Source organism: Lagenorhynchus albirostris, chromosome 7, assembly GCF_949774975.1.
Source record: "Lagenorhynchus albirostris chromosome 7, mLagAlb1.1, whole genome shotgun sequence".
Classification (NCBI taxonomy): Eukaryota; Metazoa; Chordata; class Mammalia; order Artiodactyla; family Delphinidae; genus Lagenorhynchus; species Lagenorhynchus albirostris.
Window position 1 is genome coordinate 61,547,629 of NC_083101.1, and position 14,912 is coordinate 61,562,540.

Sequence of the window (14,912 nt, forward strand, 5' to 3'; positions counted from 1 at the left end):
TCATTGTCTTGCAGCTTTTTGTCCCTGAGAGAACAGGTGTTCCTGAATTTATATTTAAATAATACACTTTTCCGTATTTTTACTTCTGTTTGTTTTTATTTTTCTTGTTTCTGCACATAATCATATCCAAAATCAATGTATTGTATTAACTTATACAATCAGTTTGTACTACTTAGAAAATACCCTCAGTATATCTCTTCTAGAAGTCCTCAATTACTTATAGAATAATTATTTTAGTATTACATTTTCAAGTCCCTTTAGAATTCTTTACTTTATCCCCCCTTTGGAAGGTTCTGGATGTATATTTATTTATTTTAGAGAAAATGTCCCAGGAATTGTGTTAAATGCTATGAACATTTAACAGAATAGCACAAAATCCGTTTTCTCAAGTTTAAATTCATATAGGGACATATTATCTTAAAATGTCCTTCAAAATAATTTTAGGTTCTTTAATGAAAGCAGGAAAAAAGGGTCCTATTTGAGCCATATTAATTCCATACCTGAGACCTTTGGACAATTACAAGGAAATTGCTTCCTTTAAAGAACAAAGGCCACTTGACAATTTTAAATTAGTTTTTTTGTGCAGTTTCTTGCTCTTTCCGACGGGTCCTGTGTGATGCTACTGCTAAAAACTGTCCTATCTGCTTCCTTCCTTATTTGTTCTCTTTCAACTGTATTTTTCTGCATGTAAAGATAAAGTTTAGGAGATTTCTCACACATAATTCCTGACAGGTTGGGTAAACACACTTAGAAAATTTATTGAAACTTTTTAGAATATCTTGGATATTTTCTTTAATACCTTTAAGTCTTGTTGGTGCCAGAATTAAAACCTGATATGTATCAATTAGATAGGATATCAGAATAAGCATTTTAAAGAACTTACTGAAATTTATGTGGTATTTATATGTGTGAATATTCTTATTGGTCAATTTCCTTAGTTCCCAAGGAGGAATTATTCCTTTTAGCAACTTTCTTTGGTTCTGCCCAGTGTGGTACTGTTTGTGAGTGGGAGAATCAGTGATAATAAGACAAATATTGTAAGGCATTATTATAGCATTCTTCAGAGAAATGAACTGACCTTTTTCCCTGAATCCACTTCCTAAGCCTGTGATGCCATCACAGGTGTATATCATTGTTGCAACCTGCTAGACCTCATTGCCATGGGGAAAAAAACAAATAAAAGATTCAAAAATAGCAAAGTTGCAAATATTAATAAATTATTATTGACTTATATGCCAAAAAGAATACAGGGAAATGTAATAAGTAATTTTTTACCTTATTTTAAAATTGATGATACTTGAATTCTCTATCACTTTACTCATTTTCTTTCCTAAGTCTTACTGCCAGATGGTAAACCAGACACTGAACTGGGCATGAAGAATACAACAAATCATATTCCCTGTACTTTTGGCAAGTAAACTGATTAAAATATAGACTACTATATGCTATGATCAAGAAATACTCAGAATACTATGGAACCACAGAAAAGGGGTTAAGCAAATCAGATTGAAGCATCAGAAAAAGACTGAGGGGTTTCCTTGTCTGAATTTTGAAAGAAAATAATGTGCTATGCAAACCAAGATAAACTTGAGGCAGGATAGAAAGTATTTCATGTCAAAGGGCCCAAATATAACAGTGAACATGATCCATCAGGGGTACTAAAAGTAACTGGGTATGGTTGTAGCATAGAATGTAAAAGTAGTACTGATGAGAGGTAGCTCTGGAGAAGTAGAAGAAAATCTTGAATACTTTACACAGGGGTTTAAAAGCATTCAGTAAGGATATGCAAAACCATGAATGAATTTAAATAAACTGCTATGAATAATTTTGTTCTTTTAGAATATTTTCTTGGAATTTTTGAAAACTGAACTTGAAAGGTGAGGGTCTTATTAGAAGGATATTTCAGCAATACAAGCAAGATATAAGGGCTTGAACTAAAAAATTGTTAGTGAGAATGATAAAAGTGGGATAGATTTCAAGGACATCTAGGAGGAAAATTAAATAGAGCATAGAGTTTGTTTTAAAATTCTATTAACAGCAGTAACATATCTAAGCATGTTCTGTGTGCTGCACAGTATAAGTATTTATTTAATATTCATAAATACCATAACAGTATCAAGCATTATGATATTATACTCAGTAAAGTTATTATTCAAATCTTGTGTGGCCAACTATAAAGTTCATACCTTTAAACACTTCACTATGCAAATTTATTTTTTTATTGAGATATATTTGTTGTACAATACTATATAAGTTACAAGTGTACAATATAATGATTCACAAGTTTTAAAGGTTGTATTCCATTTATAGTTATAAAATGTTGACTGTATTCCCTGTGTTGTACAATATGTCCTTGTAGCTTACTGACTGTATTCATAATAGTTTGTACCTCTTAACCCCCTACCCCTATCTTGCCCTTCCTCCTTTCCCTCTCCCGCTGGAAACCACAAGGTTGTTCTCTTTATCTATAGTGTTTTCTTTGTATGTTCACTAGTTTTTTATTTTTTAGATTCCACATGTGATTTCATACGATGTTTTTCTTTCTCTATCTGACTTACTTCACTTAACATAATACCCTCGAAGTGCATCCATGTTGTTATAAATGGTAAAATTTCATTCTTCTTTATGGCTGAGTAGTATTCCATACACACACACACACACACACACACACACACACACACACACACAATGGAATATACCACATCTTTATCCATTCATCTGTTGGTGGACACTTAGGTTCTTGACAATTGTAAGTAATGCTATAAACATTGGGGTGCATGTATCTTTTAGAATTAGTGTTTTTGTTTTATTTGGATATATACTCGGGAGTGGAATTGCTGGATCACATGGTAGTTCTACTTTTAGATTTTTGAGAAACCACCATTCTGTTTTCCACAGTGGCTGTACCAATTTACATTCCCAACAACAGTGTATGAGGGTTCCCTTTTCTTCACAACCTTGCCAACATTAGATATTTGTGGTCTTTTTGATGATAGCCATTCTGACAGGGGTGAGGTGATATCTCATTGTTGTTTTAATTTGCATTTTTCTGATGATTAACATAGTTGAACATTTTTCCACGTGCCTGTTGGCCATATGTATGTCTTCATTGGAAAAATGTCTATTCAGATCTTCTGACCTTTTATAGTCAGGCTGTTTGTTTTTTGATATTGAGTTGTATAAGCCTTTATGTATTTTGGATGTTAACCCCTTTTTGCTACAATTCATGTCAAAGAGTGTTTTGCCTATGTTTTCTTCTAGGCGTTTTATGTTTTCTCCTCTTACATTTAGGTATTTAATCCATTTGGTGTTTATTTTTTAATATGGTATAAGATGTTCTACAACCATTCTTTCACATGTAGCTCTTTAGTTTCACCAGCACCACATATTGAGGAGACTGTTTTTTCTCCATTGTGTATTCTTGCCTCCTTTGTCGTAGATTAATTGACCATGTAAGTATGTTGGTTTATTCTGGGCTTTCTGTTCTGTTCCATTGATCTCTGTGTCTGTTTTTGTGCCAGTACCATACTGTTTTGATTACTTACTTTTGTCCTATAGTCTGAAGAGAGGGAGAATGATTTCTTCAGCTCTGTTCTTTCTCAAGGTTGTTTTGGCTATTCAGGATCTTTTGTGTTTCCATACAAATCAAAATTTTTTTTGTTCTAGTTGTGTGAAAAATGCCATAGGTAATTTGTTAGGGATTGCATTGAATATGTAGATTGTCCTGGATAGTCTGGTCATTTTAACAATATAAATTCTTCCAGTTCATGAACACAATATATCTTTCCATCTGTCTGTTTCATCTTTAATTTCTTTCATTAATGTCTTATAGTTTTCTGAGTACAGGTCTTTTATATCTTTACTTAGGTATTTTATTCTTCTTGATTCAATGTTAAATGGGATTGTTTCCTTAATTTCTCTTTCTGATACTTCATTGTTAATGTATAGAAATGCAACAGATTTCTGTATATTAATTTCATATCCTGCAACTTTACAAAATTCATTAATGAACTCTAGTAGTTCTCTGTTGGTGTCTTTAGGATTTTCTATGTACAGTATCATGTCATCTGCAGACAGTGACTGTTTTACTTCTTCCTTTCCAATTTGTATTTATTTTATTTCTTTTTTTCCTCTGATTACTGTAGCTAGGACTTCCAATACTGTGTTTAATAAAAGTGGTGAGAGTACGCATCCTTGTCTTATTCCTGATCTTAGAGGAAATGCTTTCAACTTTTCACTGTTGAGTATGATTTTAGCTGTGGTTTTGTGATGTATGTCCTTTATTATGTTGAGATATGTTCTCTATATGCCCATTTTGTGGATAGGTTTTATCGTAATTGGATGTTGAATTTTGTCAAAAGGTTTTTCTGCATCTACTGAGATGATCATATGATTTTTATTCTTCTATTTGATAATGCAGTGTATCACATTGATTTTTGTAGATACTGAAAAATCCTTGCATCTCTGGGGTAAAACCCACTTGATCATGGCGTATGATCTATTAAATGTAACACTGGATTGGTGTACTAACATTTTGTTCAGGATGTTTGCATTTATGTTCATCTGTGATACTAGCCTGTAAATTTGTGTGTGTGTGTGTGATAATCTTTGTCTGGTTTGGTATCAGGGTGATGCTGGCCTCATAAAATGAGTTCAGAAGCATTCCTTCCTCTGCAATTTTTGGGAATAGTTTGAGAAGGTAAGATGTTAACACTTCTCTAAATGTTTGGTTTGGTAGAATTCACCTGTGAAGCCATCTGGTCCTGTCCTGGACTTTAGTTTCCTGGAAGTTTTTAAATTGCTGATTCAATTTCATTACTGGTAATATGTCTGTTAATATTTTCTCTTTTTTCCTGGATCACTCTTAGCAGATTGTATGTTTCTAAGAATTTGTCCATTTCTTCTAGGTTGTCCACTTTATTGCCTTATAGTTGTTGGCAAATTTTATTTTTTAAGAAGTATTTGCTTACTATGGGCCAATATCTATCATGTGCTTTTTGAATATTAACTCAATTTTAAGTGTGTTGAGTTTGATATGCACATGATACAATAATGATTAAGTGCTAATAAAAGTATGTGTATGTTTATTTGTTTGAATATATAAATTTTATAGTCTTCAGGCTATAGGTTTTTAAAATTTATTTTATTTTTTAATTAGAAAATTATTTTTTATTTTTAATTGGAGTTTAGTTGCTTTACAATATTGTATCAGGCTATAGTTTTTATGTAAATATTTCAAAGGGAGTAAGGACATGTGGAAAAGAGATTATTTGTAGCTTCTCTGGAGAAATTGGCTGGGGAATAAGATCACTGAAAGAAAAGAAATGGAGAAGCCAAAATGTAATTTTTTGGAAGCCATATAAAGAAAAAGAGTAATGAATGAGAGACAGAGTATAATAGTCTCACCTCTGGCCAGTTTTAGGTAGTAATGAGCCATATTTTCCATTGGCCTTAGCATGAAAATCATCTACATCATTGGTTGGATGGTGGGATCAGAAACCCATTTGCAGAGATTTGAAGTAGGAAGGAGACTGTAGTTAGGTACACGAGCTGGGTCTGCAAAAACTGAAATGACATGAGAAAAAGAAGAGAGAGGCTGCTGAGTAGAAGTGGATTGGCAAGTTTCTTGGAGGAAGAGTGACAAGAATAGGATAACAGACATAATGCAGAATACTAAAAACTTACAACCCGAAGTTCAGAGAAAATATTTCACGTGTGGGACAGCTGTATGTAAATCAATGAAGTTAGAACACTCCCTCACACCATAAACAAAAATAAATTCAAAATGGCTTAATCACTTAAATATAAGACATGACACCATAAAACTCCTAGAAGAGAACATAGGCAAGACTCTTTGATATAAATTGTAGCATGTTTTCTTAGGTTAGTCTCCCAAGGCAAAATATATTAAAGCAAAAATAAACAAATGGGACCTAATCAAACTTATAAGTTTTTCACAGCAAAGGAAACCATGAACAAAATAAAAAGAACACCTACAGACTGGGAGAAAATATTTGGAAATGTTGCAACCAACAAGGGCTTAATGTGCAAAATATACAAACAGCTCATACAACTCAGTAACACAGAAAAAATAAACAACCCAATCAAAAAGTGGGCAGAAAACCTAAATAGTCATTTCTCCAAAGAAGACATATATATATGGCCAACAGGCACATGAAAAATGCTCCACATTGCTAAGTATTAGAAAATGCAAGTCAAAACTACAATGAGGTATCACATCACACTGGTCAGAATGGCCATCATCCACATGTCTACAAATAATAAATGCTGGAGAGGGTGTAGAGAAAAGGGAACCCTCATACACTGTTGGTGGGAATGTAAATCGGTACAGCCTCTATGGAGAATAATATGGAGGTTTCTTAAAAAACTAAAAAGAGAGTTTCTGTGTGACCCAGCAATCCCACTCCTGGGCATATATCCAGAAAAGACAAAAACTCTAATTCAAGAAGATACATGCACCCCAATGTTCATAGCAGCACTATTTATGATAGCAAAGACATGGAAGCAACCTAAATGTCCATTGACAGATAACTGGATAAAGAAGATGTGGTAAATAGATAGATAGATACATACATACATACATACAAAGAGTGGAATATTACTAAGCCATAAAAAAGAATGAAATAATGCCATTTACAGCAACATGGGTGAACCTAGAGATTATCATACTAAGTAAAATCAGACAGAGAAAGACAAATATTACATGATATCACTCATATGTGGAATTTAAAAAATAGTACAAATGAACTTATATACAAAACAGAAACAGACTAGCAGACACAGGAAACAAACTCGTGGTTACCAAAGGGGAAGGGATAAATTAGGAGTATGGTATTAACAAATACACACTACCAAAAATAAAATAGATAAACAACAAGGATTTACTGTATAGCACAGGGAACTATATTCACTATCTTGTAATAACCTATAATTGAAAAGAACTCACTTTGCTGGATACTTTGCTGTACACCTGAAACAATTACAATATTGTAAATCAACTGTACTTCAATAAAAAATATTTCAAGTGTGTTCAGGGTACAGGATTTAGTTTTTTTAAAACAGAGGATAACATTATGCATGCTCCCCCAACAGAATGTTGCAAATAATGGGTTACTTAGGGGAGGCAGGTGTAATTAATTATTCTTCTGAGTGTCCTTTAAATGGGACAAATGAGTCTCATGAATCAAGCATGGTAGAATTTGCTTATGTCTGAATTACTTTCACTTTTCTAGAATTTTATTACTTGCAAAATTTGAAAAGGATTTTTTAAAGAGGAGGAATGCTGATATTTCTGTGTTTATCTTGTCTATGAGTGTTTAGTGAGGAGGAGAGTTATATTTAATTTTTACAACATTAAAAATTAATTGGTATATGAAGTAAAATTTAGGTAAAAATATCTATAGGGCCAGAAAGTACCAAAATTTTCTTTCACCCGTCATAGTTTCTCTGTGTTTAAATATAATTAGCAATGTGTTTTATGCACTTGGGTGTAGCTAACTGCATTTCATAATTACACTCAAGTCCCCAATGTAGGTTTTTCCTAAGCAAGAAGGAAAAACTATTGGTTTTCCTTTCCATGTTTTTATATCACAGACAGTAGGGAAAGAAAGACCAATAAATCACTACAGCCTTTACGTATATCATATATACATATATATTCAGCCAGCTGTCAGAGCCCGTGCAGCTGAGAACCACAAATGAGCTGACCTGACCTACTTGTGGTTTGGTGCAGTTTTCCCTTTTCCATCTCAGTTAATTATACCTTTAGAGACAACTCAGATTTGTTTATTAAAAAAAAGAAAAAGAAAATCCTCTATTTTTTTCTCAGTAATTTTGATGACCTTATATTTCCTGTGATTCTCCTTGTTTTTTTTAAATAAAAAACTATTTTCTTCCTTTCAGGAAATTTTCTTTTAAGCTTTTTTTTATTTTTTTTATTTACAACTACTGCATTTTCTGTGTCAGAAAAGAAAAGTCATTCAAATTGGGGAAATGGCAGTCAAGTCTCTGCCAAGTTTGTCAATGTCATTTTGTTCCCAGGAGAGATGATTTTCTCTCATTTCACAAATGTCACATAGATACCAGAGAATAAGCTTATACAAGTTGAAAAATAGAAAGCATGTGAGGGTCAGAACAAGGGACATAGACTCGGGCTAGTGTTTTAGTCTTTATGTGCTTCTGCATAACTATCTATAAAATGGGTATTATGGTTGTGCCTGTCTCACATTTGTACCAAAGGAATTAATAAGCTATTTCTTATGAAATTATTTGAGGTTCCCACAGTAAACATCTAATAAGTTATAAGAAATATATATAAAATAATATATGACTATGAAACTATATATATATATATGTGTATATATGTGTGTGATATGTTATTTCACAGTATCAGAGCAAAACATTTTTAGGTATTTATAAAATGTGTAATTTTGCAGAGAGGACAGTTTCTAACATGGCCCATCTGTGCTTAGCACTGTGCTGTGCAGAGAGTAGATAATGAAGAAAAAAAGTAGGAAGGATGTAAAATGACAACTGTTAGATATATTTACTACTATTAATTTTCCTGTGCTCAGCAATACCTTAAAAAATCAGAATATTTCAATAGTAGTCAGGATAGAGTTTGCTATATTGTGGTATCAAGTAAATCCCCAAATCTTTATGGATTAACAATACAAGCCTTTATTGTTCCTTCATTTAAAGTCCAGTGCATCCAAACCTGCCATCCTCTTTGAAACTGACCGATTTTGAACACATCGGTCTGTAACCTGTTATGAATGGTGAAAAAAATAATTAAAGTCACTTTTATTTACTAAACGTAATTGAGCTTCTAATCTTGAGAATCAAAGACATGAGCCTACTGAGATGCAAGGTGGTTCAAAAAGGCAGCTTTGGGGCTTCCATGGTGGTACAGTGGTTAAGAATCACCCTGCCAATGCAGGGGACATGGGTTCAAGCCCTGGTCAAGGAAGATCCCACATGCTGTGGAGCAACTAAGCCTGCACACCGCAACTACTGAGCCTGCGCACTACAGCCCGCAAGCCACAACTGCTGACCCCACGTGCCACAACTACGGAAGCCCGTGCACCTAGAGCCCATGCTCTGCAACAAGAGAGACCACTGCAATGAGAAGCCTGCACACCACAATGAAGAGTAGCCAGCACTCACTGCCACTACAGAAAGCCCATGCACAGCAATGAAGACCCAATGCAACCAAAAATAAATAAATAAATAAAAGGCAGCTTTGCTCTATACCTAGGAAAATGAAGTTATTTAGTAAACTCATAGCATTATGTTATAATTCCTCTTAGAAGTATAATTCTCAAAACTAAAGTTTCACAAACAGACATTATCTAAAATAAACTGGTAGACACATACACAGAACCACACACACAACCACACACACACATAGATATGCACGTTGGTATTTTAATAATTTGAGGCACATTAACCCTTAATTCCTGAAATATTTTTTAATTGCAAACATAACTAAAAAAAGCTCTTCTTTAATGCTATGAGATTAGAAATCAATTACAGGGAAAACACTGTAAAAACCACAAATGCATGGAGGCTAAACAGTGCACTGCTAAATAACCAAGAGATCACTGAAGAAATCAAAGAAGAAACAAAAAATACCTAGAAACAAATGGCAATGAAAACATGATGATCCAAAACCTATGGTACACAGGAAAAGTTGTTCTAAGAGGGAAGTTACAGCAATTTAAGCTAACCTCGAGAAAAAATAAAAATCTCAAATAAACAATCTAACCTTACAGCTAAAGCAACTAGAGAAAGAAGAAGAAAAAAAAAAAACCAAAGGTAGTAGAAGGAAAGAAATCATAAACATCAGAGCAGAAATAAATGAAAAGGAAACGAAGAAAACAATAGCAAAGATCAATAAAACTAAAAGTTGGTTCTTTGAGAAGATAAACAAAATTGATAAACCTTTAGCCAGACTCATCAAGAAAAAAAGGGAGAGGACTCAAATCAATAAAATTAGAAATGAAAAAGGAGAAATTACAACTGACACCGCAGAAATACAAAGGATCATAAGAGACTACTACAAGCAACTATATGCCAATAAAATGGACAACCTGGATGAAATGGGCAAATTCTCGGAAAGGTTACAACTTTCCAAGACTAAACCAGGAAGAATTAGAATATAGAAACAGACCAATCACAAGTAATGAAATTGATACTGTAACTAAAAACTTTCCAGCAAACAAAAGTCCAGTACCAGATGGCTTCACAGGCGAATTCTATCAAACATTTAGAGAATAGTTAACACCTATCCTTCTCAAACTCTTCCAAAAAACTGCAGAGGCAGGAGCACTTCCAAACTCATTCTACAAGGCCACCATCACCCTGATACCAAAACCAGACAAAGAAGTCACAAAAAAAGAAAATTACAGACCAGTATCACTGATGAACATAGACACAAAAATCCTCAACACAATACTAGCAAACAGAATCCAACAGCACATTAAAAAGATCATACACCATGATCAAGTGGGATTTATCCCAGGGATGCATGGATTCTTCAATATGCAACACAATGTGATACACCATATTAACTAAGAATAAAAGCCATATGATATCTCAATAGATGAAGAAAAAGCTTTTGACAAAATTCAACATCCATTTATGATAAAAACTCTCCAGAAAGTGGGCATTGAAGAAACCTAACTCAACGTAATAAAGGCAATATATGACAAACACACAGCAAATATCATTTTCAATTGTGAAAAACTGAAAGCATTTCCTCTAAGATCAGGAACAAGACAAGGATGTCCACTCTCACCGCTGTTATTCAACATAGTATTGGAAGTCCTAGGCATGGCAATCAGAGAAGAAAAAGAATACAAATTGGAAAAGAAGAAGTAAAACTGTCACTGTTTGCAGATGACATGATACTATACATAGAAAATCCTACAGATGCCACCAGAAAACTAATAGGGCTCATCAATGAATTTGGTAAAGTTGCAGGATACAAAATTAACTCACAGAAATCTCTTGCATTCCTATACACTGACAACAAAAGATCAGAAAGGGAAACCGAGGAAATAATCCCATATACCATCACATCAAAAAGAATAAAATGCCTAGGAAAAAAACCTACCTAAGGAGGCAAAAAACCTGTACTCAGAAAACTATAAAACACTGATGAAAGAAATCAAAGATGACACAAACAGATGGAGAAGTATACCATGTTCCTGGATTGGAAGAATAAATACTGTGAAAATGACTATAATACCCAAAGCAATCTACAGATTCAATGCAATCCCTACCAAATTACCAATGGCATTTTTCATAGTATTAGAACAAAAAATCATACAATTTATATGGAAACACAAAAGACCCCGAATAGCCAAAGCAATCTTGAGAAAGAAAAACAGAGCTGGAGGAATCAGGCGCCCCGATTTCAAACTATACTACAAAGCTACAATAATGAAGACAATATGGTATTGGCACAAAAACAGAAATATAGATCAATGGTACAAGATAGAAAGCCCAGAGGTAAACCCATGCACCTATGATCACCCAATCTATGATAAAGGGGGCCAGAAGTGCAATGGAGACAAGACAGCCTTTTCAATAAATGGTTCTGGGAAAACTGGACAACTACATGTAAAACAATGAAATTAGAACACCCCCTAACACCATACAAAAAAATAAACTCAAAATGGATTACGGACCTAAATGTAAGACCAGACACAATAAAACTCTTAGAAGATAACATGGGAAAAACACTCTTTGACATAAATCACAGCAAGATCTTTTATGACCCAGCTCCTAGAGTAATGAAAATAAAAATGAAAATAAAAGAATGGGACCTAATGAAACTTAAAAGCTTTTGCACAGCAAAGGAAACCATAAACAAGATGAAAAGACAACCCACAGAATGGGAGAAAATATTTGCAAATGAAGCAATGGACAAAGGATTAATCTCCGAAACATACAAACACTTCATGCAGCTCAATATCAAAAAAACAACCCAGTTAAAAAAATGGATGGAAGACCTAAATAGACATTTCAGCAAAGAAGATATACATATGGCCAAGAGGCACATGAAAAGATGCTCAACAGAACTAATTAATAGAGAAATGCAAATCATAACTGTAATGAGATATCACCTCACACCAGTCAGAATGGCCATCATCAAAAAATCTACAAACAATAAATGCTAGAGGGGATGCAGGGTGAAGGGAGCCCTCTTGCCCTGTTGGTGGGAATGTAAATTGATACAGCCACTGTAGAGAACAGTAGGGAGGTTCCTTAAAAAACTAAAAATAGAACTACCATATGACCCAGCAATCCCACTACTGGGCATATACCCTGAGGAAACCTTAATTCAAAAAGACACAGGTACCCAAATGTTCATTGTAGCACTATTTACAATATCCAGGACATGGAAACATCCTAAATGTCCATCAACAGATGAATGGATAAAGAAGATGTGGTGTATATATACAACGGGATATTACTCAGCCATAAAAAGAAATGAAATTGGGTCATTTGTGGAGATGTGGATGGACCTTGAGTCTGTCATACAGAGTGAAGTAAGTCAGAAAGAGCAAAACAAATATCATATATTAATGCATATATGTGGAATCTAGAAAAATGGTACAGATGAACTTATTTGCAGGGCAGGAATAGAAAGGTAGACGTCGAGAATGGACATGTGGACCCGGTGGGGGGAGGGGAGGGTGGGGTGAATTGGCAGATTAGGTGTGACATAAATACACTACCATGTGTAAAATAGCTAGCTAGTGGGAACATGCTATATAGTACAGGAAGCTCAGCTCGGTGCTCTGGGATGACCTAGAAGGGTGGGATAAGGGGGTGAGGGAGTTCCAAGAGGAAGGGGATATATGTATACATATAGCTGATTCACTTCATTGTACAGCAGAAACTCACACAACATTGTAAATCAATTATACTCCAATAAAAAAAAAAGAAACCTTTAGTACTCTGAGCCATGACTTATACCTACATTAGTGATTTAAATTTAATTCAACTGTCAAGGGATATATTTCCTTTGTGTTAACCACATGTATCTCTATATCTTTCTAATTTTTTGTTTTTTTTCCCCAAAGTTTGGAAGCTTAGAAACTCCATTTCCAAGAGTTGTGTTCATCAGAGTTCTCTAAGTGATTTATGGTCTGTCCTTCAGAAGCATTATTTTGAGATTTGGAAGGGGAATTGGAATCTTTTTCACTCTTTCATCAGCAGTGACAGCAGATATGTGGGTTTCTCAGGGTCACACTTTACAGATTCCTTTGTCCCTTTGTCATCCACTTTAGAGTGAGACACAGTAAGCAAAGTATGCAGAAGTTTCTTGAATGTTCCTGATATAGAAGCATCAAAAATTACATTTGAAGAAATGTAATTGTGATAGTCAGAATAAAGACTACCTCTACACACACACACACACACACACACACACACACACACACACACACACACACACACACACACACACACACACACACACACACACACACGTTCATACCCTAATTCCCAGAACCTGTATGTTATTTTACATGACAAAAGGGACTCTGCAGTTGTGATTAAGATTAAGGAAATTAAGATGAGAAATAATCCTGGAATATCCATGTAGGCTCAATCTAATCCCACTTGTCCTTAAAAGCTGTGAACCTTTCTGGTGTGTTCAAAGGGAGATGTAAATATGGGGGGAAAACAGTCAGAGATACAATACTAATGGCTTTGAAGACAGAGGAAGGGGGCCAGGAGCCAAGATGTGCACACAGCCTCTAGAAGCTAGAAAAGGCAAACAGAGTCTCTCCTAGAGTCTCCAGAAATGAATGCAGCCTTGCTGACATTATAGCCTGATGCAACCTGTTGTGGTCTTCAGACTTTCAGAACTGTAAAACAACAAATTTTTATTTTTAAGCCACAATTTATAGTAATTTATTATAGCAGCAATAGGAAACTAATAGAGGTAATTTCCTACATCTTAGATAAAAATAGATATTATCAATCTTTTTAGGAATAAAAAAATTATGTAGTGCTATTTGAATATTCACTTTAATTTTGTCTAAATTTGAGTCTGTATTCATATTTGAGTGGATATTCTGCTATTTAGTAATTTTTCATATTTTGTCATCTTCCCACATCTGTCAACATGCCAACATATGTGTATGGGAGCAGTGGATGAGTGAGGTCTTCATAAAAGAAGAATCGAGGCAAAAACAGTGTTTTTCTTTTCTCTGGCCTGTTTCACTTCAGTCAAGAGGGTTCCATCCTTTCTAGTAGACAAACTATACTCTCCTTTCTTAAGTATGTGGATCCTCATTTCCCCAAATATTCAAAGCTAGATCCTTCATTCACTACTTATACTAGCTGAGTGTAAGGAAGTTTCTGCCAATTTAGCAGCAGAATTAATATTAATAAATTGTATCATCAAATAAATCACCTTTTCCATGTAACAGTTTAATAAACTGCCGGCAGGCCAATTAGCATTTACTCATAGCTGACTTGTTCTTGAATATCCTTTTATTTCCAAGTCACTTGAAAAGACAAAATGTTTTTGTTAGTTAATGTCCAGTTTAATTAGCTTCCATTGAAATATTGATTTTACATTAAGGAAGATAAATGCTAAAGTATTGGCAGCTGAATGTTGTTTTTATAAAAAACTGATGGTTTACAGATAGAAAAAACATTGTGCTGTCATTGCTCTGTCACTTTTGTGCAATTTCAATATGTACATTACTCTCTATATACAGCAGTACTTATAGTGCTCCTGAACTTTTAATATCTTGGTTAAAGAGGCCAGGTCAAAATCTCTACATCTGGATTAAATAAACATGCAACCCTACCTATTTATACATCAGGAATACCACATACATGATTTTTTCCTAAGCAAATCTATA